Source organism: Harmonia axyridis, chromosome 7, assembly GCF_914767665.1.
Source record: "Harmonia axyridis chromosome 7, icHarAxyr1.1, whole genome shotgun sequence".
In the NCBI taxonomy this organism is placed as follows: Eukaryota; Metazoa; Arthropoda; class Insecta; order Coleoptera; family Coccinellidae; genus Harmonia; species Harmonia axyridis.
Genome location: NC_059507.1, coordinates 19540031 through 19564395, shown reverse-complemented (window position 1 = coordinate 19564395; position 24365 = coordinate 19540031).

Sequence of the window (24365 nt, the reverse complement as noted above, 5' to 3'; positions counted from 1 at the left end):
TCTTCCAAGTTCCGTTGTTACCTACGCCACTGGTCGCGCAACATCCCGACAGAGATGATCATCCACTTGACGTTCTTTACACCTCCTCGCTACGGTTCTAATTGCGGTAATTTGCCCAAGAACCATTGATAGTCGATTCTGTGTTCTCATCCCATTGTTCGGATCTAGCTCGGCTCATTCAGCACTCCTGTTGTAATTAAAATTCCTGATTTTTCGATCTTTTTCTTATTATCGAATTCTATGAAGAATGGACAAGTGTTTGCCTCGTTAGGAGAATATCGAATTGGTGCTAATTTTTTCATCAGTTTGCTCCGGACAGAAGGTGTGACTGGTGTGAGGTTTTATTGGAAGGTAGCAACCAAGAAAAAAATACGGAAAAGTATAGAGGATGATTGAGATGTTTTTGGGCACTAGTTTAGTAATAGTTTTATAATAATTTTTCATTATCGTAATGAGTACATGACAATAACAGTACTAAAAATAGTGCTGTAATGTACTCATTACAACATTCTTTTCAGTTATATTTTTCGTTTTGTGATTGTCAACACTGACTTTGCAACATTATTCGCAATTTCTCTTAATTCTGTTATGTTACATCGATTTCGTCAGACATAATTCACGCATTTAAAGCGTAATTATAAATTATTCCAGAATTCGAAACGTACGATTCAAGTTCAAATTTTGTAATCTGTCAGTTTTCGTAACTGTCACACCAACTGCCAAGATACTAGACAAAAGTCCCTAAGATGAGAATCTATATTTTTCATTGATTTTCGGCAAAACTTGACTGGAATAAAGAAAATATTGTCTTATTTTCTTTCTTAATTACAACACGAATGCGACATTCAAAAACGAGCGAGTTTTCTAACGCAGGTGCCCATTCTGCAGCTTGTTTTAGAATATGCGTTTTCCAGAAAACGAGCCTACTCAATGTTCACTTGTGATGTTTTTCACTCCATTTATATCTCAGTTGTCAAAATGATATAAGTTTTGAATTTAATAATTCTGTGATAATCTCAGTTGAAATCCAATTTTGTTGTTAAAATTAAAAATCGAAGTGACGTTATTTGAATCGAATTAAATGATAGCACTAACGTGAAGTTAAAAGATTTCACATGCTTGATAATATTCACAACAAATTTCGCATGAACCATAAACCAATTCAGTCAAACAAAGAATCTGATGTCAAAATATCAGAATACAATTTACTCAATTAATCTGCAAAGTGACATGTCATGAAAACATAGAATGAAATCCGCTCTCACTAATAGGTACAGGGTGTCTCAAATTCGAAACTCACTGAGAGCATCTCGAGAACTGTAAGTTCTCCTCTTAGAGGAAAATCTCTAAGGACCCCCGATCTCCTTCTTCGAAATAATAAGATATCAGAAAGCAGATCATAGATATATTGATTCGTTCTCGAGTTACAGAGCGTTCTGAAAAATGACTGAAATATTTCGGTATATGTATCTTAATTTAATTTCTGTTTAAAAAAATCGAAAACGTTTCCTTCAGTAATTTCTATGGTTTATATGATACTCAAAATAGATCTTAGAAATGAATTACCGTTTCAGATATATACATATATATGATGAGGAGAGTTGGAGTATATAAAAATATAGATATTGAATATATGTTATTGATGTGAATTTACCTACTATCCGAAGTGAAATCATATAAAAAATCAGTAGGTATTAATTTTGACGGCCTAAGCCGAAATAAAATTTTCAGAATCGTCGACAGTATGGGAAAGTTCGTTGCTTAACAACGAATCAGAAAAAGCGACGGATTTCAGACAAAACTAATAAATGAATCCTCAAAAGTTCGATTTTATATATGCCCTCAAAAAACATCACTAAATCAGCGAAGAAGAGTATTATGCATCAAACTTTGTTTATTTCCCATGGAACCAATCTTTTCAATAAAATTAAAAATTACATTATAGAAATGAATCCTGCTTGCAAAAACTATATTCATTTGTGATAATAATAATTACTGCTTTCGATAATTTTCCTCTCTCGGTTTTTTCCTCAGATTGATTGTTCATGAAGTGGCCAGTAAATACATCACATAACCGCTAATATTTTCATATAAATATGACTGTCTGTGATGGTTCTTCGCCAATAACCAGATATATCATTAAGAGCACGTCTGATTCTTTCATTTGCTCATTTTTTGTTGTTACATATATTCGAGCTGGATTCCAAACAAGCATTGTTCGATCTGACAGCAATAATTATTGATTAATTACGAGAAAGTAAAAACTCGAAAATCGAGCTACTTCAAACGTCATTATTTTGATCAGGAACATTCCTCATTTCTTCGTTCTCTCTGTTCGATTTCGTATAAATTATTTATGTATGAATTTCGATGGTTTTTGTCGTATGAGAATCGGCTCTCGGTATTCTGCGCCTTGCTACAAGTAACGTGCTAAATCATTAATGTTTAATGCATATTACTGAGTGAAAAAATACGAGAAATTAGTTGATGAAAAATTGTTGTATAGTTTGCAAATAGGTATTCTCGGCTTGACTTGATATTCAAGCTACTTGTCTTGAAGTAAGTCTTAAGTAGTTTTTCAATGTCAAGGCAAGTATTTATTCATCAAGTACTTGACTTGACATTGAAAAACTACTACTTGAATTGAACTTGAGTTGATTTCAAGTCAAGCTCATGTCAAGTAGCTTGAATATCAAGTCTAGTCGTGATTGCAAAGTAGGCCGTTTTCCATGATACATTTGCTCTAATGATTAATCGAATCATAAATTGACAGTTTGACAGTGAATTCACAAAATTAGCTTAGCTGGTAGCATATTTTCCAAATAAATTAAGATAACTTTTCATTACGTATATAGTAGTTTTTTATGTCCTGCAAGTTTATCCTCCGAGGGCCTCTGTGCTATTGGTTTGTAAATTGCCCAAGAGTATCTACAGCTGTTAATACCCGTGATGCATACAAACTTTCATCTCATACCAGTCAATTCCTACAAACACAAATTTGAACAATCAATTTCATTTTATCATGACGTACGCAATTGCCACGCATGAGACTAGCTGTGTTTGCAATGGAAAAACTGTCCAACTTCAAACGTAATAATGGGGGAAATGAAACAAATTGTAATATTCCTGAAAAAAATTTTCAGAAAAAAACAGTAAAAAAAGCAATGTATGGTTGTGAAATGGATGGTAGAGAACTATGTGGAATGTATCCATGAACCTGTACTCGGATATTTTACTGATCTCTCTCTCTCATCAGAAACATTTCTTTCGTGTTCTTTATGGTCCAAATATTCTATCGTAGAGAATTTTGGTAGATAAGAATATTTCCATCGGTTATTATCATGAGTTTTTCGAATATTTGAAGCAAGAATCGAAAGGATAGCCAAAAGTATCCAAAATTCTGGGTAGAGAAGAATATTCATGATTTACCGAAGAAAAGTTTTAATATAAAAAGTTGCTTTATACTTGGTGTATTTGGAGGATGCCGATACTAAGAACTTGTGAATATGTTATTTACTCACTTAGACGATAAATAGCCTTTTGGTAAATGTACTAGAGACAAAAATCGATAATAAACACGTTTTTCCAATTTCTTAAGAAGTAATGAACAGCTTGAAGCTGATGAGAGAATACATGTCTTTTATCCAGGCGGATTGTCCAAAAAAATTTTCATTTGATCTAAATACGAGGCCGTTGTAATATACCAGTTGGAAAAAATACATTTGGCCTAATTTTACGTATCCTGAAGAATAAATATACAGGTCTCTGTTTACATCGAACATCAGCGAAAGATTTTCTACTATAAACTGTAATATACTTATTTGTAGTGAGAAGGGGTCCGTTGAAATGCTTCTATTGCCCAAAGATCACAGTCCTAGCATTGGGTTCTAAATGATTTTTCCAAATTATATTGAAACATCGTCAATTTTTTTCATACCTTGAGGTCACAACTATGTGAACTATCGAAATGTAGTTCTAAATTTAATCTATAATTTTCATTTTCAAATCTTAATCCTATCGATTAAATAATAATTTATTGATTTAAGACAAATAATAATAATAGCTTTATTGTCCAACAGTTTAACCCATTTACAGGACAATGTGAATATAAATTACAAAAAATAACAAAAGATAGCATTGAAACAAAAAAAAAAAAACAAAAATTTCACATAATCTTAGATACATTCCCTGAATATAAATTAAAAAAAATAACGAAAGATAGCATTGAAACAAAAAATAAAAAAACATAAATTTCACATGATATAAGATACATTCCCAGAAAAATAATTAATTGCCGATTTGACCGAATTTCCCTTTGATGAGGAGAATATATCTTGGCCATCACAAAATGAATTGAAGTTCTCACACATTTTTGTAATAGGTGCCTTTTGCAGAATGTTCGTTCGAGCTCTATCTGGCTTGAAAACCAGGACAATTCTTGAGTTGAAACTTGGAACGTTAAAGTTGACCCGACAATATTTCTGAACATTCAACATTATAATGGATCACATTAAAAAGGAATGATAAAGAAGCAATTACCCTTCTCATTTCTAAACTCAAATATCCAGTTCGCTCACACAAGATTGCACCGTCACACCATTGGGGAGGATACACTCCATCAGTCTTAAACAGAAGGAACTTCATGAATCCTTCTTTGTACACTCTCAAGTTTTCTCTTATGGCACTCATATATAGGACTCCACACTACACTTGCATATTCTAACTTCGAACGAATAACTGCATTATTCAAGATTTTAAAGCAGTTCATCTCGGTGAAATCCCTACAATACCTAATCATGAACCCATACACCTTCCAGCATCCAAAACTATCTATGAAATGTGCTCAACAAACGACAGCTCCGTATCAAACAAAACGCCCAAATCCCTGAGATCAATATGCCTTTCAAGGCATTGCATTCATAATCGTAGGAATATATTTCAGTTCTTCTGGAGAAAGTCATAATTTAGCATTTGTCGACGTTCAATCTCAATTTGTTCTGCTCACACCAACTCAACACCAACATCAACTGGACCTGAAGGTTGACGCAATCGTCAAAGTTCCTTATGATAGAAAACATTTTCAAGTCATCAGCATAACAGAGTCTTCCGCAATGAATCAACTCTAGAAGATCATTTATGAATAAAATGAATAAAAGTGGTCCAAGATTCGATCCCTGCGGTATACCGGATGATGGAAATCCATTATAACTGACGAAATGATCACGTTTGGACAGATATGAATCCAAAAGTCTAATTGCTCCTTCGTCCAATCCATAATTGCTCAACTTGTACAACAAAACATCATGCTGAACTCTGTCGAAAGCTTTAGCAAAATCAGTATATCAGGAATACAAGCAGGTAAACCCCAATACAGCATTCACAGTTTGACAATTAATATATCATACAAGATATTGAAATAATGAAAACAAAATTCAAGCTATGCTATAAACTATTATAAAAATTAATCATAACATTATCTGAGAATGATCAGTATACTGAAAAAGCAAAGGGCAACTTTAATTTTAAAATTCTTTTCAATTCATGAAGTTGAACATTGAAAATATCAACATCACATGAAAAAGAATTAAATGTTGACAGCATTCTACACAGTGGCGAATTTTGGGTTATATTAATTCTACGGAATGGAAACGCGAATAAATCACGGGATCTTAGTCTTCTCTCCGGTACTCTGAAATCGATAGATTCGGGAATTTCTGGGACATAAAGTATATTATTTACTATTTTGAAAAGCAGACACTTATCATTCAGTCTTCTGCGAATGAAGTAGATTTTGGCATTCACGGAGAAAAGCTTTCTCGGTGATCCGATTGAAATTAATATACAGGGTGTCCCGTAAAGACCACGTCAAACGGAGGGAGAATATAGATCAAAGGATAACCCACCTGCTATGACAAAATTTCCATTATAAAAGTCTTACCGTTTTCGAGATTAATTTTTTTTTGAAAATAATGAATTTTTGCCCCTTTCAATAGTTTTGCCCTTACGGTTGGTACAATTTTACATCTTTCTGGTTAATTTTTTCAGTAAAATATTGCTGAAGAATGATTTTAACGTTTTCATTAAAAACATCCTCCGAAAATTTTAAAGGGGGGCTATGAGAAATATTTTTATTGGAAATTTTGGTAATGGATTATGTATTTTGTTCATGAAGTTTAGCCCATCGTAGTGGGAAAAAAATGTACCGAGCTACTGCTGCACATTACACCAATAAATTGTCTATTTTATAGTGATTTCAACGAGGTATCACACAAGTCATTTGTTATTAAAAAAAAAAAAGATATGGCTGTTTTCATCCAAATGGGTACGCTTCTGACAAATTCAGGTTTGTCAATTTTGTTAAGAAATCTTCGATGTTGCATTACTTAGTGAACAATGGCAATTGTTAACGTGCGAAAATATTACTCGCATAATTATTCACCTCAACGAAATTCAATTTTGCCGGCAAATTTTGGAAAACATCATGCAGATCCAGATTTTTTTAATAAGATCATTTGGAGCGACGAGTCTTCCTGTATCAAGGATGGGTACATGAACCTCCACAATTTGCATAGCTGGAATATCATAAATCCACACGAGGTGAGAGAAGGTAGATCACAATATCGATTCAAGATCAATTTATGGACTGGAATATTTAATGGTGCAATTTGGGCCCGATCGAACTGCCGCCATCACTGAACGCAAACAATTATTTGGAATTTTCAACCAACCCATTTTATTGGAAATTGTGCCACTGGCGCTGCGACGTAGTCTGTGTTTTCAACATGATGGATGCGCAGCACATAACGTACTCGAAGTTACCGCACATTTGAATAGAACTTATACCCACCGGTGGATTGGAAGAGGGGGTGAAATTTTGTGGCCTCCTCGTTCACCTGACCTAAATCCTATAGACTTTCATTATTGGGGCTGCTTAAAAGACAAAGTATACGCAACACCCATACGTGATGAAGCCGAATTGAGAGAACGCATCCGCAATTCGGCTTCATCATGTATGGGTGTTGCGTATACTTTGTCTTTTAGGCAGCCCCAATATTAAAAGTCCAGAGGATTTAGGTCTTCATGTACCCATTCTTGGTACAGGAAGACTCGTCGCTCCAAATGATCTTATTAAAAAAATCTGGATCTGCATGATGTTTTCCAAAATTTGCCGGCAAAATTGAATTTCGTTGAGGTGAATAATTATGCGAGTAATATTTTCGCACGTTAACAATTGCCATTGTTCACTAAGTAATGCAACATCGAAGATTTCTTAACAAAATTGACAAACTTGAATTTGTCAGAAACGTACCCATTTGGATAAAAACAGCCATATCTTTTTTTTTTAATAACAAATGACTTGTGTGATACTCTTTGAAATCACTATAAAATAGACAATTTATTGGTGTAATGTGCAGCAGTAGCTCGGTACATTTTTTTCCCACTACGATGGGCTAAACTTCATGAACAAAAAAATCCATTACCAAAATTTCCAATAAAAATATTTCTCATAGCCTCCCTTTGAAATTTTCGGAGGATGTTTTTAATGTAAACGTTAAAATCATTCTTCAGCAATATTTTACTGAAAAAATTAACCAGAAAGATGTAAAATTGTACCAACCGTAAGGGCAAAACTATTGAAAGGGGCAAAAATTCATTATTTTCAAAAAAAAAATATATCTCGAAAACGGTAAGACTTTTATAATGGAAATTTTGTCATAGCAGGTGGGTTATTCTTTGATCTACATTCTCCCTCCGTTTGACGTGGTTTTTACGGGACACCCTGTATACTGTTTCCCTACAAAAGTTAACCTTCTACTCTCAACAATTCACTTGAAATGTGGATCGCCACCGTTTCCTCTACTTTTAGATTTAGAAGAACAAGAAGCAACGACGATCCACTTTTTAAGTGGATTCATATTTTAAGTAGATCATGACGCCTATATATCCCTTAAGCACTCAAACCACTAACAAGCCATAATGTATGTGTAGCACAAAAATAATTGATTAATTAATTATGGATATCAATAAAATTAATATCAAGAAATTATCAAAATTAGGTGAAGAAATTATCAAAATTAGATAGAGGAAGCCAGTTTTGGAAAAAACGACTGATCTCAGGCAATGAAACAATTATCTTTGATTATTGAAATTTGCCGCCAGTTTTTGATATTATTGTTGGCCACAGAAATTTAGGCTATCACTAGTTTGGCGGATGCGCTGGTCAATTTGAATGTCTACACTCTCATCCAATCGCTCATTTCATCTCAACTTGGCCACTTGTCCGAGCTCACTATTCTAATCGAGGCATTGGAATGATATAGCAATTCGGTTTTGCCTAAGTCATTTCCGAATCAAAAGAAGTTAAAACCCAACCTAACCAATGAATGACCACATAAAAAAGTTAATCACTGATCTTAATGAGCTCAGCCCGTATCAATCAAAACCAAAGACGTACAACATAACAGTAGCTAATATTCTTGACGATGGCTTGGCAAAGGGCGAGGTTTAAAATATATAATATCTAAAATCGGAAGCCTCAGTTTCGATTAAAAGTATAACACTGGCAGGATGACAGAGCTCTTCTGGAGTACAGAGATGGATTAAGATGTTTCTGTAGGAATAGTTGGCTATACTCGCAAGTTGAGAAGAGAGATGGTTTTTTTTCAGGACTAACACACAGGTGCTTCTCATTAATTCAAAAGATTTAAAAAGTGATATTTTGGTGAAAATTGAGAAATCTTTCAGAAACCGGGGGTTAAGTAGTCTTTGAAATATATAGGTTTCAACAACTTTCAGGAATTGTTGAATCGTTTCATCAATATCACTAGATACTTATGATTTGGAGAATATTGTATATCTATTTTATATTGTGATGAATAAATTTGAATTTGAATTCGTGAATACTGTGAGAAATTCAAGAACAATTCATGGACGACATTATTCAGGTAATCCACTTACTCTTAGTTGTATTGTAGACAAACTTGTTACACTAAAATATTACAAAGGTTAACTTTCAATGAACAAGGCAACGATGGCCTATAGAGGATTCATTGGTCACAACGCAAATATAGATTAACAAAAAAAATTGATTCTGTTCTTTGATTTCCATGTTTATTTAGCTGGAGACACGAAACTAGATGAATATTATTTGTCAAAAAAACCACACATTTCGGAATTTTTTCAACCCTGAATTCTGCTCAGAGGTGGTTGAAATAGTCAACCCCTAAAATATTTTTTGTTACAACTTTTTCTAGGATGAAAATCTTCCTTTTTGAAAAACATGACTGAAAACCCCAATTTGTTTACTAACATTTTTATGTCCACAAGTTTTTTCGAGAACTTAAGCATTTACGAGAAAAACATGAACATAAACCATAAATGTCTTGCAAGCTATTGTTGAATAGCATTTTATTCAACTAGAGCCAACCAAATTACTATAGGGTAAGACTTTTACAACTGAAATAATAGTGAAGAAACAATGAACAAAAACCTGTCGAATATCGACAATACGATTAAAATATTGGTTGAAAATTTTTGTTGTTAATATTCGGAGTTGAGTAACATTACCGGGGGAAGGTTTTTCAAAAAATTGTATACCAAATATCTACCTTAATATTCACCACAGAATCACCCCTTACATTTTCTCGGTGTTATTCAGATACACCCTATATAAGGGCAAATTATGCTGAGCATACAATGCTCAAAATTCTGATTCAATTGTTTCACATTATACGATATCAGCCTTTTTTTCTCGACCTATATCTAAATATCTCAAGTTCTTCCATAAACAGTCCGATTTCTCAGAACTCCCCGAAAAATGTTTCAGTTTTTTTACGAATAGCTAAAGTTGCAGAATTCCGTAGAGATTTATATGAATCCAGTTAGCTATAGATCCTGTTCGCCCATATTAGCCTTTCACCTTTAACTTTGTCTCAATTTTTTTCTTATTATTAGTATTATGCCCACACGTATTTTTTAATGCACAAGATATCGTATAGACTATAGACCCAACACACTATTTTACATTTTGCTAAACAGTTGACCGAAATTTCAATGAAATACTGCCTTCTCATAATCAAAAATGTCCCGTTCTATCCATTTGAGTCAACTACGACCCTGTATCAGAAGTGCTCGAAATAATTTTCTCCATGGATAGAAGCGTAGAGTTGTATCCATAATAATTTATCACGAGGTATTTTGTTATGGAAGGCATTGTCGACGTGACAGATTGAAAACAATTAGTTTCTGATCGGTTAGAGAACTGCACCGTTGAACATACAATCGAGGCAACCAAACGCGCTTTTGTCTAGCTCCTATTCAAAATACGGTATACGATATAGAACTTCAGTTCGATTCGAAACCAAATCCCTAATTGACAAGCCTTTGTTGCTTCGATTTGACGTCGGGGCGATTGGAATAGACTTCAATCTAGTGTTATGGCTGAAATGTTGACGTTTCAACGAGCTAGGTGGGAATCATGGAACTTTTATTGTGGGGATTGTCGAAATTAAATAATTTCTTCGTTTCCATCTTGGTTCCACCCCCAGAGTAATAAATATAGATAGAGGGAGCATATTTCATTTTCAGTAGGCAAATTTTGTTCCCAACATGAACTATCAAATTTGACATGAAGCTCGCGGAAATGAAAACATATCAGTTATACGATATTTCACTCAATTGGCGAGTTTCTCCACAAAGAACGCACTTCTAATGTCCCTTAGCGAATAAACGTTTCATATTAACTCAAAATATATTGAAATAAATGCTCAAATATATAAGAAATTCAAGCTCGCCAAACGACGTAAAACAACCGATGAAACTAGGAGAGCAAATGTTGCCGAACCTTGGATTTTAGCATGTAGATACATATACATAGATATTCTGCTTGTTATAAATTCGGCAATTGGGAAAAAATCGGATTCCAAATAATCAAATTTGCATATTTAATCTGGAATCACTCAAAATAATTTTGTTTCATTCAATATACTTTTCGTTTTTCGTTCGGAATCTTAACTCGATGAGATCTGTTGTTACGGAATTATTAGAATTTTGTTCGCTAATCTGCTCGAGTTTTATATATTTCTGGGGTTGCTATCAACACAATTTTCTGCAAGAAGTTTTCAATGGTTATTCAAAATATTAACTCCAAAATGTCATCTCGATCAGATTATTAATCAAGTAAATTTTGGGTATATTCTTCTTGAATTTTCTATGGTCTTGATTACGTGATCAGCTTGAAATTTTGAAAGTATCTTGAAATTGTTACCCAAAATGTCAACTATATCGGTTCTATGATCACAAAAAAATTGGGTTGGATATTGTTTTCCGATATTCTTCTTCAATTTTCTTCTAGTCAACACAAAATTTTCTATATTTGAATAACATTGATTGATTGATTGACACTACAGTTTAACAACAAACTTTTGATTAACCCTGTATGGTGACTAATAAGTCTACATTTTATCTATAGTTTACTGAAAGAATTTCGAAAATTGAGCTTAAAATAAGAATACTATGAGACTTTAAATTTTACCAAATATCAACTTGTTGCGATTTTTCTGCACCTGGGAGTATATGATTTTCGAATTGTTGTTTAATTTGAGAATAACTCAGTGAAATGAGATTGTAAGAGTCTCTGCATGTTAATGATTTTGGGACAGTTTTTTATTTACCATTATTCAATTTTGAATTTGAGTTACCATAAGTAAAAACAAGAAGGGTAGCAATTATAATATTTGCCCAGTGGGGCCAGGCGCGGCCCTGTGAATGGTTTTCGAAACTTTCGGGCTCAGGTATTCTGAAAACACCAGAAGTACATAAATAACTATCGTTTCCCAAAAACATACTTGTTCATTTTTGATCTCTACGAAAAAAAAAGAATAATTCTCGTGATCTTCTTGTAATTATCTACCAATCTATCATCACTACGCTTATTACGTAAGAAAATACTCCCATCTTTCATTTCAAATATTCAATTTTCCAGTAGACATCGATGGAACGCAATACTAAATCATGGTATCCGTAGGTTTCGAAATTAATTTCAAATGTCGCCCAAGAAGCAGTCGTTCATAATTCAGATGGCGCAAGATCAAAGAGACCGCTGGTTTAATTTTCAAATTACGCATTAGCACTCTGTAACACGCCGACTAATGGGCCTTGGGGCTACTGTGTGTGGGTAAAGCCTTAATCGGGAACGCCCTGGATAGAACGTTCCATATAATGATGATTTATCGAGTTATTTCCTTTCGATTATTCAGGTATTCCCTATCGATTTTTTGAAAATGTCACGGATTAACTGGAATTTTGGTTGTCGTACGACCGAATTATTATTACTGGAACTCTTTATCCAAACTTCACAGAATAATGCACAATCCAAATTGTAACAATTTGATCAAGTTCTATATACATAGAAAATTAACCTTTAAAAGAATTTAAATTAACCTGAATGAAAAGTGGACAAGGAGAAGAAAATGTGAAGGGGACTAGGGAATGAAGGGGAGGGATATATTTTGAAGAACAGCTTGGAAAGGACATATAAAAAATTGTACCAGCTAAATACCTTTAAAGACTAAGCTCAAACGAACTGAGAAAGAGCTATTAGTATTTTTTCTAGGGGTGGCACTGCTAACTGAATTATTCAATTTGCACCTTCCATAAAGTAATAAACATAGATAGAGGGAGTATACGCAATCTTTACATGTCCCCAACATGGTTAGTTTACATAGTCGGATTGTGATATATTTTCAAATCCCCAATTTTGCTATATCGTTATGAATGTATATTATATTGAATGAAATATATTTATTTGAGTGATTCCCGATTAAATATGCTAATTTGGAATCCGATATTTTTCCGAATTGTCAAATTGACAATATGACTGATGAAATCCAATGTATGGCAACTGTTGTGCTCCTACTGTCTACGACGTTTGGCGAGGTTGAAGTTCGATTTCTGAATTAATCATAGACGTAGAATGGAATCTGGAACTGAGTGAAATATACTGCTCCACAAAAGTTAAGGCAGTCCAAAATTTTGTGACCGTTTCAGAAGTTGCCGATTGATTTTTTGATCCCCATTTGATAACTTTCTCAGTTTCAGGCATGTTCTTGTCATTTGTGTTTCTAAAAATTTTATATCATTTGTTGTTTTATGTTCTCACATTACAATCAAGTTTGTTTCAAAATCTGAAAATTCGTTTTGCAATAATGCCTTGACGTAAACTTATTGCGGATGAAGCGCATAGGGCTAATCAGAGAGATGTTGCGAATTTCTTTCAAGTTGGTGAAAGCGTAGTTTCCCGACTCAACCATCGATATCAAGAAACTGGAAACGTGACCGAAAAACCAAGAAGTGGACGCCCAAGATCTGCCATTCATACACAAGATCGGTTTCTGACTGTCTCTACACGTAGAGAGCCTTTGAGTAGGTATTTGTCGAATCATGCAACAGTGGCTTTTGAACGCTTCTGGTTTCGATTGAAACAGCTCGTCGAAGACAAGTTACATTTACGACCATTTTGAAAAGGATTCCATTAACTTAAAATCATATGCGATTGGAATGGGCCAATGAGCACGTGAATTGGAACAATCAATGGAGGTCTGCATTGTTCACATATGAGTCGAGATATGGATAGTCGGCGTGTTCGGGTATGGTGCCCAGAAATTATGATACCATGAATGTGCAAATTTACATAGACTAAGTTAATGACAACATACAACATTATTCCATTTTTTCATGCTGCTATTATAGGCCAAATTTCTTGTTTTTGGACGATATTGCGTCACCCCATCGTGCGAAAATTGTCGATGAAGCTCTGGAAATCCACGATATTCCGCATTTGGCCTTGCCCTCTCGGTCGCCAGACCTCAATTCCATTGAACACGCTTGAGATCAGCTTCAAATGAAAACTTTTGAAAAAGTCTCAAAAGCCCTGAACTTCCTTAACTTTTATGATTTCGATTGAATTCTCTAAATTCAAAGCGGGGTATTTCATGTAAATAAAAGCTCTAAGGCATTTCTCTGGAATGTTAAACCAAAACTGCTTTGGACAAGAAACTTCAAGAAGTGAGGAAGCAGCTTCCTTAAGGCCATCCCAGATATGGATGGCGAGATATGGATCATGTAATGGGTAGAATAACTCTGATGGGTGGCTAAATAGATCAGTCGGAGTGTATTGGAACCCTCTTTGATCTGATCTAATATAATATAATCCTAAAACATGCCCACATGACTCATGTCAATTCTTCAACTTTTCAGCCATTTCAAGAAAATATCAAAAATTGCTTCCTTTCTCATTTTTGGAAGCGTGTAACAGTAATCATGGACAGATACACGCTTCAACTACTTTTGGAAATTTTCAAATTGTTCAATCTACTATGTCAAAAAACAATATACACAATCAGGGTCGGCGTTAGGGGTGAAAAAGTGAAGCGACCGTTTCAGACGCCACTTTTTGAGGGGCGGCAATTCGGCCCAGTTTGTGGGTCACTTTTCCATATTTCTTCCTTGATTCTTAAAAACAACATCAGGTAGTCCCGCACCGCTGTGTTTGTCAACATTACCTGCGATAAAAATCTTCAAACTACTTTTACTGAGCCGCCTGTATAATAAATAACATACGGCAGCCCAACCATTATAAACAGAATTCCCTATTACACTCATTGAAAGAGGGGTGAAATCACTATGTATGTCACAGAGACGAAAAACAAGACTACCTTCGCTTTTCAATTCTTTGGAAGCCGATGATTCAACTTGTGGAAAATTCCTACGATTTTCCATCTGAAACTACTCATCTAGTTACTGCTAAATGTCAAATGTTTTCAACTTATTTGATGCTTTTTCAGTAGGTGGCGCCGAAAAATTCTTTGCTTCAGGCGCCAAAATTACTAGCGCCGGCCCTGTAGACAATGTTGCCATTATTACCATTTCAAATTATATACATCATTCCTATTGAAAAACTCTTTATTTTTCGTGAAGTCAGAACAATTATTGTGGTTTTATTTTTTTTTTCGAGCGGTTGACCTTTTTGCTAACTCAATATTTACTTCATCCCTTATAAAAAAACCAAAGAAATGTTTTCACAATAAATTCTCGAACATTATTTGAATAGTTTTCATAAATTTTTGTAGGGGTCCATATAGCTGGTATAAGCTACTACTTTTCAGAGCACTCGCGAATGACTTGATCTCTATGAATTTTCAATTCGGACTCATCTGCATTTCATCCAATCCCGATCAATTAGTCGATCGACCAAAAAGTGCACATCGTCCAACACGCATTTTCAGACATATCTAACACCGATTTACATTAATTAACACCAGAATATCCGAATTGGATGCCTTTATCTGGCATCATATTGACTCATTTATATTCAGTGGAGGTAGAATCCTTTTCAATATAATTAACTGAGCAAGATTTATGGCATAATTATGTTTATTTTCAATTCTGGATGGAACAGAACTACTCTGTTATACAGTGGACGTCGTTTGAAAGTTGGTGATGGTGTGGACAGATATCAAGAAGATAATGGTAAATCTAACAAATTATTTCGAAGCATCACCTATAAGCACCCATTAGAAAAGATAGTCCTGATCTTCAGAAGGGGAATCGATAATGATTATCTGGGAATTCTCTTCCATGGAAGTAGCCTGAGTATGTTATGTCATTCTATGACGCACATAAAATGAAGTTCATAACTAATGATATTTAGATAGAATAAGTAAGCCATTGGACTGTTTTTATCGATTTGTGACAATATATAGATTGATGAATAGGAATTCAATTTTTGAATATGAATACAGAAGATAGGAAATTTCAGTAGAATTATCACAGGCCAACACACATTTTGGTGCCTGCGATTTTTTAACTGTTCCTGAGTAATTTTTGGATGCAGAATGTAAAAAAGTTCTCAGATTTTGTCTATCAGATCTAGTTTTTGAGATTTTTTAAAAAATTGTGTATATAATTTACGTTATAACTGTTATAATATATAATATTACTATTGACAGTTAAAAAAAACAAAGACACATGGATTTAAGTATTTATTGCAAAAACTCAATTTACATAATTACATTAGTCACTAATCACATAAAAATTTTCTTTTATACGATTTTCTAGAATGGAGTTTACTAGGGCAGTCTCGCTGAAGGCTCCAGCAGTAGTCCGCCATCATGTGGCTATCCCATAGTCCTTGATAACGATCTTCCATAGTTTTAATATCCTGGTGGAATCTTTCCCCCTGTTCTTCACTACAATCACCTAAGTTTTCTGGAAAACGATCTAGGTGGCTGTGGAGGTAGTGAACTTTTATACTCATGTTACAGCTGAGAATATTAAAATTTGAAAGCATAGTTTCCACTAATTCTACGTAATTCTCTGCTTTATGATTGCCAAGAAAATTTTGTACTACTTGAACAAATGAACTCCAAGCGTTAGATTCAGTCTCGTTCATTGATGTGGTGAATTGTGGATCTTTAACAAGTTGCCTTATTTGAGGACCATCAAATATACCAGCTTTTAGTTTTTCCGTGCTAATGCCAGGAAATTTACGTGACAAATACCCAAAACAATTTCCATCTCGATTTAAGGCCTTCACAAATTGCTTCATTAGGCCTAGCTTGATATGCAAGGGCGGAAGTAAGATTTTTTCTCTTGAAACCAAAGGTTCGTTGATCACGTTTTGTATTCCTTGAATCATTTTTGTTAACCCAGTGCTCATTTTTAGCTCTGCTGTCCCAAAGGCACAAAAAACAAGGATATTTTGTATAACCACTCTGCTGTCCAAGGAGGAAGTTAACCATTTTTAAATCAACACAAAATGACCACTGATGTTCTTCGTATTTAATTTTTCTCAAAACTAATGCTATTGTTTCATATTCTTTCTTCATGGTAGTAGAATGACCAATAGGAATTGAGCCATATTTGTTACCGTTATGTAAAAGAACACATTTTAAACTACGTTTTGGACTGTCAATAAAAAGGCGCCAATCATCTGGAGTGTATTCAGGCAAACCCATTTTTTCTAAGGGCCCTTTTATATTGTTACAGAATACCAAGTCATTTGCCTGAGTGAAAAAAGGCAGCAGATCCTTATTTCTTTTACGATAAAATGTAATATTAGTACCTCGACAAAGTAGATTTTTTTCTTTTAATCTGGATGCAAGTAATTCAGCGGATTCCTTTGAGAGATTCAGGTCTCTTATAAGATCGTTTAGTTCTTCTTGATTGAAACACTGCGGAGTTGCTAAATCTGTTTCAAAATCGCTGTCGTTTTCTGATTGAATTCTTTTAACTTCGTCAGACGCTGATGTTTCTGTATCATCTTCTGTCAGTTCGGGTAGACTGCTGAATGATGGAACGGGTATTTCTTCCGAATGCACTACAGGCCTTCTTGCAGAATCTAGATCAGGATATGTCCATTTGTGTCTATTGTTTCTATTTATGTCTTTAATATTAACGAGACAAAAATAGCCATGATGGTTCCGCGTTTCTCTCCAAACCATTGGTACACCAAACTTTAGGCACTTCCTCTTTCCAGTTGTCCACTGTCGCAAATGTTCAACACATGTTTTACATATGGAATGTGGGGCCCAAGATTTATCTTGATCTCCTAAATGAACGCCAAAATAGGCAAAATAAGCTCTTTTCACAAAATCAGAAATCGTTTTTCTGCTCTCTTTCAAAGTGTATTCACCCCACACATAACAAAAAACATCGGGATGATTTACACAGGTACGTCTGCTTGTGGATGCCATTGTTTCAGTTTAGTGTCTTGATACTACAAAACGACCAAAATTTACACAAAATGATAGCACAACTTTACTTGGGAAAACTCAGTAATATACTAAATCAAGTACAGCCAAGCAGGTATAGAAGGATCGGGTCATAGGCAATTACAGGTATAAAAGTAATTAAGAGCGCATTATATTGAGTAGTTCCTAGTATAGGAACATTGGGTCAGGGACAATTCCGGGTATCCATTTGGCTAATTAGATTCTGGGAAATTTCTATTTTGACGATTAAGTACATATTTATCTCTTTATTTGTTGTCCTTTATCAGAAAAAAATATATCATTTAACCTGTAACGTGTATCTCAAAATACTAGAGCTGATAGAAAAAATCTGGGTGCATTTTTGGAATCAGCACATTAAAAACATCTAAAATCAGATGTTAGATTTCTGGCACCAAATTTTTTTTTTCATTTTGTTGGCCTGTGTTATTATTCGTTAATGAAGATTGTTATTAACTCATTTTTCATGAGTTAGCTCACATTATTCATGACTCATTATACATGACGTACCATTCATGAGTCAACAATCATCACACATTTTCAATCTTATATCATTTTATTGCTCGATTCAAGTTTAATTTTCGCAATAGGAGTTACCTATACATTTGGACTCGGTCAAAGATAGTAATAATGATTCGAATTTTTTTTTTTGTGAAAAATTGAAAACATACCCATCTGGGACTTAAAATTGAGTTGCACAATGGCCAAACTCATCCACATGCATCATTTCGTGTGGACTATTAGGTGATTAGAAAAAAAGTGTAGAATTACAGTTAACTCAAAATTTACAAATCAGATTTCACTGAAATTTTCTGACTATAATATAATACTATATAAAATTCATCGGTGAAATGACAAAATTCTTGGCTGAAGAATTTGAGATAATGGTTTGGTTGCACCTCCACCGATATTTTTAGGGCAGCTATACTAGAGTTTTGATTGCCAAATGGATCGCCAACCTTCGTTAGGAGACGGCGTACTACGAAGAAGGTGAAATGAACCATTGAAAAATTGAGTTATGAAGTTTTTCTGATTTCATATTACGTACGACAAAATATTTTCGTCCACCCCGTTAACCAAATTTTGTTTTCTCTATTCCTAAAAGTCAGTGCCAGTGATGATGGAAAACGATATCTGCCAATTGGCTGCCATGACTACGGTTCCAGCTCCATATCCTTTCTATTAAAATTTCAGTAACCAATTCACACATTTACGGCTGTATGTCCTTGATAACTTCACGAATTCCATCTTAAATGTCTTGAATCGATTGAGGAGCATTGGCATAAACTTTATCTTTCAAGTGGTCCCAAAGAAGAAAGTCTTAATGTGTTAAATCCACCAGTTTCACCTTTGCTGGTCGGGAAGGTGCTTCACAAATCACGACGACCAAAAAGTTCGATGGTTTTGCGAGCTATGACTGCAAAATTTTTGTAATAAATTTTAAGAGTTTTAACAATTCCATAACGTTGTGAAGGCACCTATTAGTATTGCTCCATTTTTATTAATGGCGTAGTCTTCGAAATTCGAACATTATTTCTGATGGTTCAATCCCCAATATGATTGTTTAGATTTCGTAAGAGTCACTAACAATGAAAAATTTGTAATTATTAAAATTACTCCGAATGACATAAAATCTAATGACCAAAATTGGTATCATTCAAATTAGTTATAATCCTAAATTATAATTAATATCAATTGAGAATTTCCTTGAACTTCTGAGCCTGGTTGTTAAGTTTGTCGCACCAAACCCATCATGTGTTGTTTCAAACCTCAAAAACCTCCATTGTTTGGTCCTTTGAGCCGGATTGATTGAGCATTCACGACCCTTATTTCAATCACAGAAACCAGCGCCCGTGAAGAAATTTCCAGAGCAACATCTCAAGAATCCCAGAGAACATCACAAGTCTTCTAGGAATGAAATAATCCACACAGCTGAAGCACTAATCCCATCAGACATGCACATATTACTCAAATATACTAACTGACAAAGAAACTGCAACACCCAGAAGGAGCTGTTTGAATTTTAATTTTTTTTTTATAGTACATAGATAGTATGGCATGATTGAATTTTGAGAAAAAAATCGTGTTTTTCATGTCAACAATTTTTGTTACTTATATATTGTAGTCGTTTTTTGCAAGTTTTTTGAATTTTACAACAAATCAGCTGTTCGAGGAGATCCAATGCTGTTAAGTTGTTGTTAAAATGCCTAGAGCACGTGTACTCGTCAGGGGTTGTCATTTCGAGAAATCGCTAAGCGTACGAACAAATATCCAACTACTGTTATGAAATCAAGCGTGGTTTGATAATGCCCAAAATCGAAGAAGAGTAGGCACTGGATGTCGAAGGGGCACAACGCACAAATGAAGTTCAAGATTGACGTTTAAGACTTATGGCCATTAGAGACCGATTTGCGACAACTCGATCTTTGGCTGATGAGTGGTTAAGAAAACAAGGCCATCCTGTAACTGTCCGAACGGTTCACCGCCGTATAAGGTCTTTTGGACTGCAGCATTAACAACCCCATCTTGTGTTATCTCTGACGGTTGAGCATCGCCGGCAACGATTACAGTGATGCAGATAACATCAATATTGGAATGTGGAATGGCATCAGGTCATATTTTCTGATGAATCTCGATTCTCCTAACCTCTTGAGTGCACATGATGGCCGAAGAAGGGTTAGCCGACGTCGGGGAGAAAGACGTGAACCTGAGTTTGATGTTGAGCGTCATGTACACCGGACGGTGGGCGTTATGGTATGGGGTGTTATTGCACATGCAAGTAGGTCACCTTTAGTCTTTCTTCGAGGTAACATGACAGCGCTGCGTTACCTTCAATAATGTTCTCCCTTAACTCAACCGTCTCGAGAATCCCATATTTCAGCAAGATAACGCCCGACCTCATGATGCCAGAGTTAGTTTAAACTTTTTCAAAGCGACCCATTTGAATCTTTTGCCATGGCCGCTCAGATACCCCGATCTTTCGCCCATAAAGTATGTTTGGGACATTATGGTTAGAAGGATTGAAAATTTACCCCAGCCCCCACGGACTTTGGCGACTCTGAGACATGAAGTACAGGTAGCTTGGGATAGTATCTCTCAAGAAGAAACAGATCATCTCATTGCATCAATGCCGAGACATGTTGGGGAGTGTACAGGTAATCGCGGTGGACAAACACATTATTGACAAATTTTTAAAAAAAAAATTGTATATTCGGTTTTTTCTCAAAATTTCAATCATTTACTCCTTGCTTTACTCTATACTAGGTATCTGGGTGTTGCAGTTTCTTTGTCAGTTAGTATAGGTTCGAAAAATGGAGGACACATTTGAATTAAAGGAGCTGAGGATAATAATCTATTCTACACCATTCGAAAACAAAGATACGATTCAGTTCAAGTAACTGACGTCCTGTTTACAAAAGAAGTCATCATATTTGTGTGTCCTAAAATATCAGAACTAGTACTTGCAGTGAAGTATGAAAAAAAAATTATTGGAAATAAACAAACAAAAATCCGAGAAGCGATAAGGATCATAGAAGGTTTAACAGAGACCAGCATTTGAACTGCATCATTCAAGGCATTTACTAGAAACATAAAAAGTTCCAGCATTCGAGTAAAAGAAGTAATATGGAAAGAACTGGTGAAACCCAACACATGGATGATGTTTGCCAAGTAATCCACCTCCATGTCAATTATGTCACGGAAAACGGGAAGAAATAGTCATTGATGGAACTGGTACCTACTATACACAAAAAAGCAGACTGCCTTCTTTCTTCGTGCAAAATCCATAATGCAGTCAACAACATCATTCAGCAAACTAATTTCATATAATCTATAGCTATAGATTGAATCATCGCATTCCCAATAAAAACGTCATCGACTTGAAAATGAAAGACATTTCTGAAACTTTAACGGAAATAATCGCTGAAGAAGAGGGACGTAGTCCACATATATGGAGGCATCTTTCACACCCCGTTGCTTCTAATTATTTGAGAGGAATCACTTTAAGTAGCATATTGCTGTGAGTAAGATATATTTGCCCTCTTCTACCAACCGCAAGGATCACAAAACATGGCCCCGAGATTCAACACAATGGCAGAGAAGCCGAAATTCCCTAGAACGATATAGCTGATACTAGGTACACCAAGGCCAAGACCCCGTCAACAAACGTTCGATCTTGGCCAGCTCTATACCGAGGCGAAAACACAATTCTAGGGATTCAATTACAATTCATAATACAACATCATCAGTTCCTGACCCTGCAAAACAAGGATTATATTGCAAATTGACATATCAACTCAACTTAGGAGTAACGTGTAACAAATTGGATAGCACTCGATGAAGATGTCACCTGTCTCCATGACGCACAACAAAATTCTGCAGGATTCTGGCCGGTAATATTCGAAATTTGAACATATTTTCAATCATATAACTCCTTACTGCGTGATTTTTAAAATCAGTAGAAAAATATATATATTGTAGTTTATGATAGCAGATATCATTAAAAAATAACAAACAAAAATTTGGGACTTTTATTTGTTCGAAAAAAGTAACATTTTTGACATGTGCTAAATTTGGCACAAATCACATTAACGAAATGATTTTTTTCAATCAGTAAAAAAATATATTTAGTAGTATATGGTAGCGGAAATCAAAAAACATAATTGAAAATATTTGAATTTTTTATTTGAAGGAAAAAAATAACATATTTGGTGAAAAAAACATTTTGAAGAAAAAGTAACATTTGTTGGGGGTGGTACGTCATCTAGACAATCGGTTCTTTTTGACTGGTGCTGCTGGCTACTGCGTAAGGATTGCTAAAAACAGTAAGTGGAATGTCATAATCAGTGTCCATAACAACTTCCGCCGACACGTTGGTCTCACTTTCGGACTGCTCATTCATTGCTCTAGATGTGGATGCTTTGGAAAGAAGTAAGTCATTTTTTCAGTGGTCATCATCTGAAGACAAATTTCTGTTATCGCTATCTTGTGTTTCGGGTATTTCAACATTTCTTATCCCATGAAACCGACCGGGATCCATCTGAAAACGGAATAACATACCACACCAACTCTGTCTCAGCTATACCTTTACTTCAAGTTGTGCCTAAAATGGTACATATGAACAAAACCATCATTTTTTTGCTTTATCAACATGAATATTTTATTCTTGGCGCCAAACCGATAAGAACGGTCGTGTCAAGAAAGCGATAATTAGTGGAAAAGTGAGTGAATTTGAAAAGACTTGTGTGGAGAAGTGAGAGAAAGCTGGAATTCTCAGGTGGTGATAAAGGCAGTTGATGAGATATTTCATAGTAAGAATATAAAGAAGGAAAATATAGACTTAAAAGATTGAGGTTAAAATAAACTAAACAATAACAGAGATTGAAATCATAGGTTTTCTGCAACTGAAGCGCTAGCGAGAGTATCGGGTCGGGACCTGAATCGAGTAGGGGGCCGGCGGCGGCGCAACCGTGCTCTCGACGCACAGAGGTAGCGGAACGAGATTTGTGAATTCTGAAGAGAGTGTTGTAACTCGACATCTCTAATGAACAAGGGCGATTACAAAAGAAGTAGAAGTGAAGAAGAAGAGGAAGATATTTTCGCAAAGTCAAAAAAGGTAATAAGGTCACCCAACATCAAAAATAAGGGAAAAGATATGGAAGTCGAGAGTTTGAAGGCAATGTTTGAGAATATGATGGAGCAGATGAAATTGGAGATGCGAAGAAATACGGAGGAAGTAAAATTAGAGATGAATAAATTGAGGAAGGAAATGCAGGTTAGGGAAAGTCAGTGGGAAAATGAAAAGAGAGAACTAGAAAGTAGAATAAGGAATTTGGAGGATAAAGTAGACCGAGAAGAAAGACTGAAAAGGAAGAATAATATAGTTGTGAAAAAATTAAAAACAAGTGATGGAAATGAAAGGGAAAAGATCGAAAAATTCATCAATGAGGAGCTGAAGATAAAGGTAAACATAGCTAAGGCATACAAAATAAATCGAGGAAAGGAAAATGAAATGATAGTTGCTGAAGTTGAAAGCTGGGAACAGAAACAGAATATAATGAGAAAGAAACAAATGTTAAAGGGAAAAGATATCTTTATTGATAACGATCTGACAGCGAAGGAGAGGAAGATACAAAATCAGATTGTGGAAATAAGCAAGGAGGAGAAGAAAAGAGGGAAGAATGTGAGGGTTGGATACAGAAAATTGTTCATAAAAGAGAAGGTTTTTGTATGGGATGAAAGAGAACAAGGTGTAAAGGAACAAGAAGTTCTGAAGAAATCTGACCTGGGTCAGAGTTCAAAAAACCAATAGGGATAGATAAAGGACGGCTGATTATTAAGATGGAGACAAAGCGAGGAAAGGAATATGAGTATAGGAAAACACAAATGGAAGAAATGAGTAAGGAAACTAGAGAAGTAAAAGAGAAAAAAGGGAGAGATAACAGAAACAGAATATAATGAGAAAGAAACAAATGTTAAAGGGAAAAGATATCTTTATTGATAACGATCTGACAGCGAAGGAGAGGAAGATACAAAATCAGATTGTGGAAATAAGCAAGGAGGAGAAGAAAAGAGGGA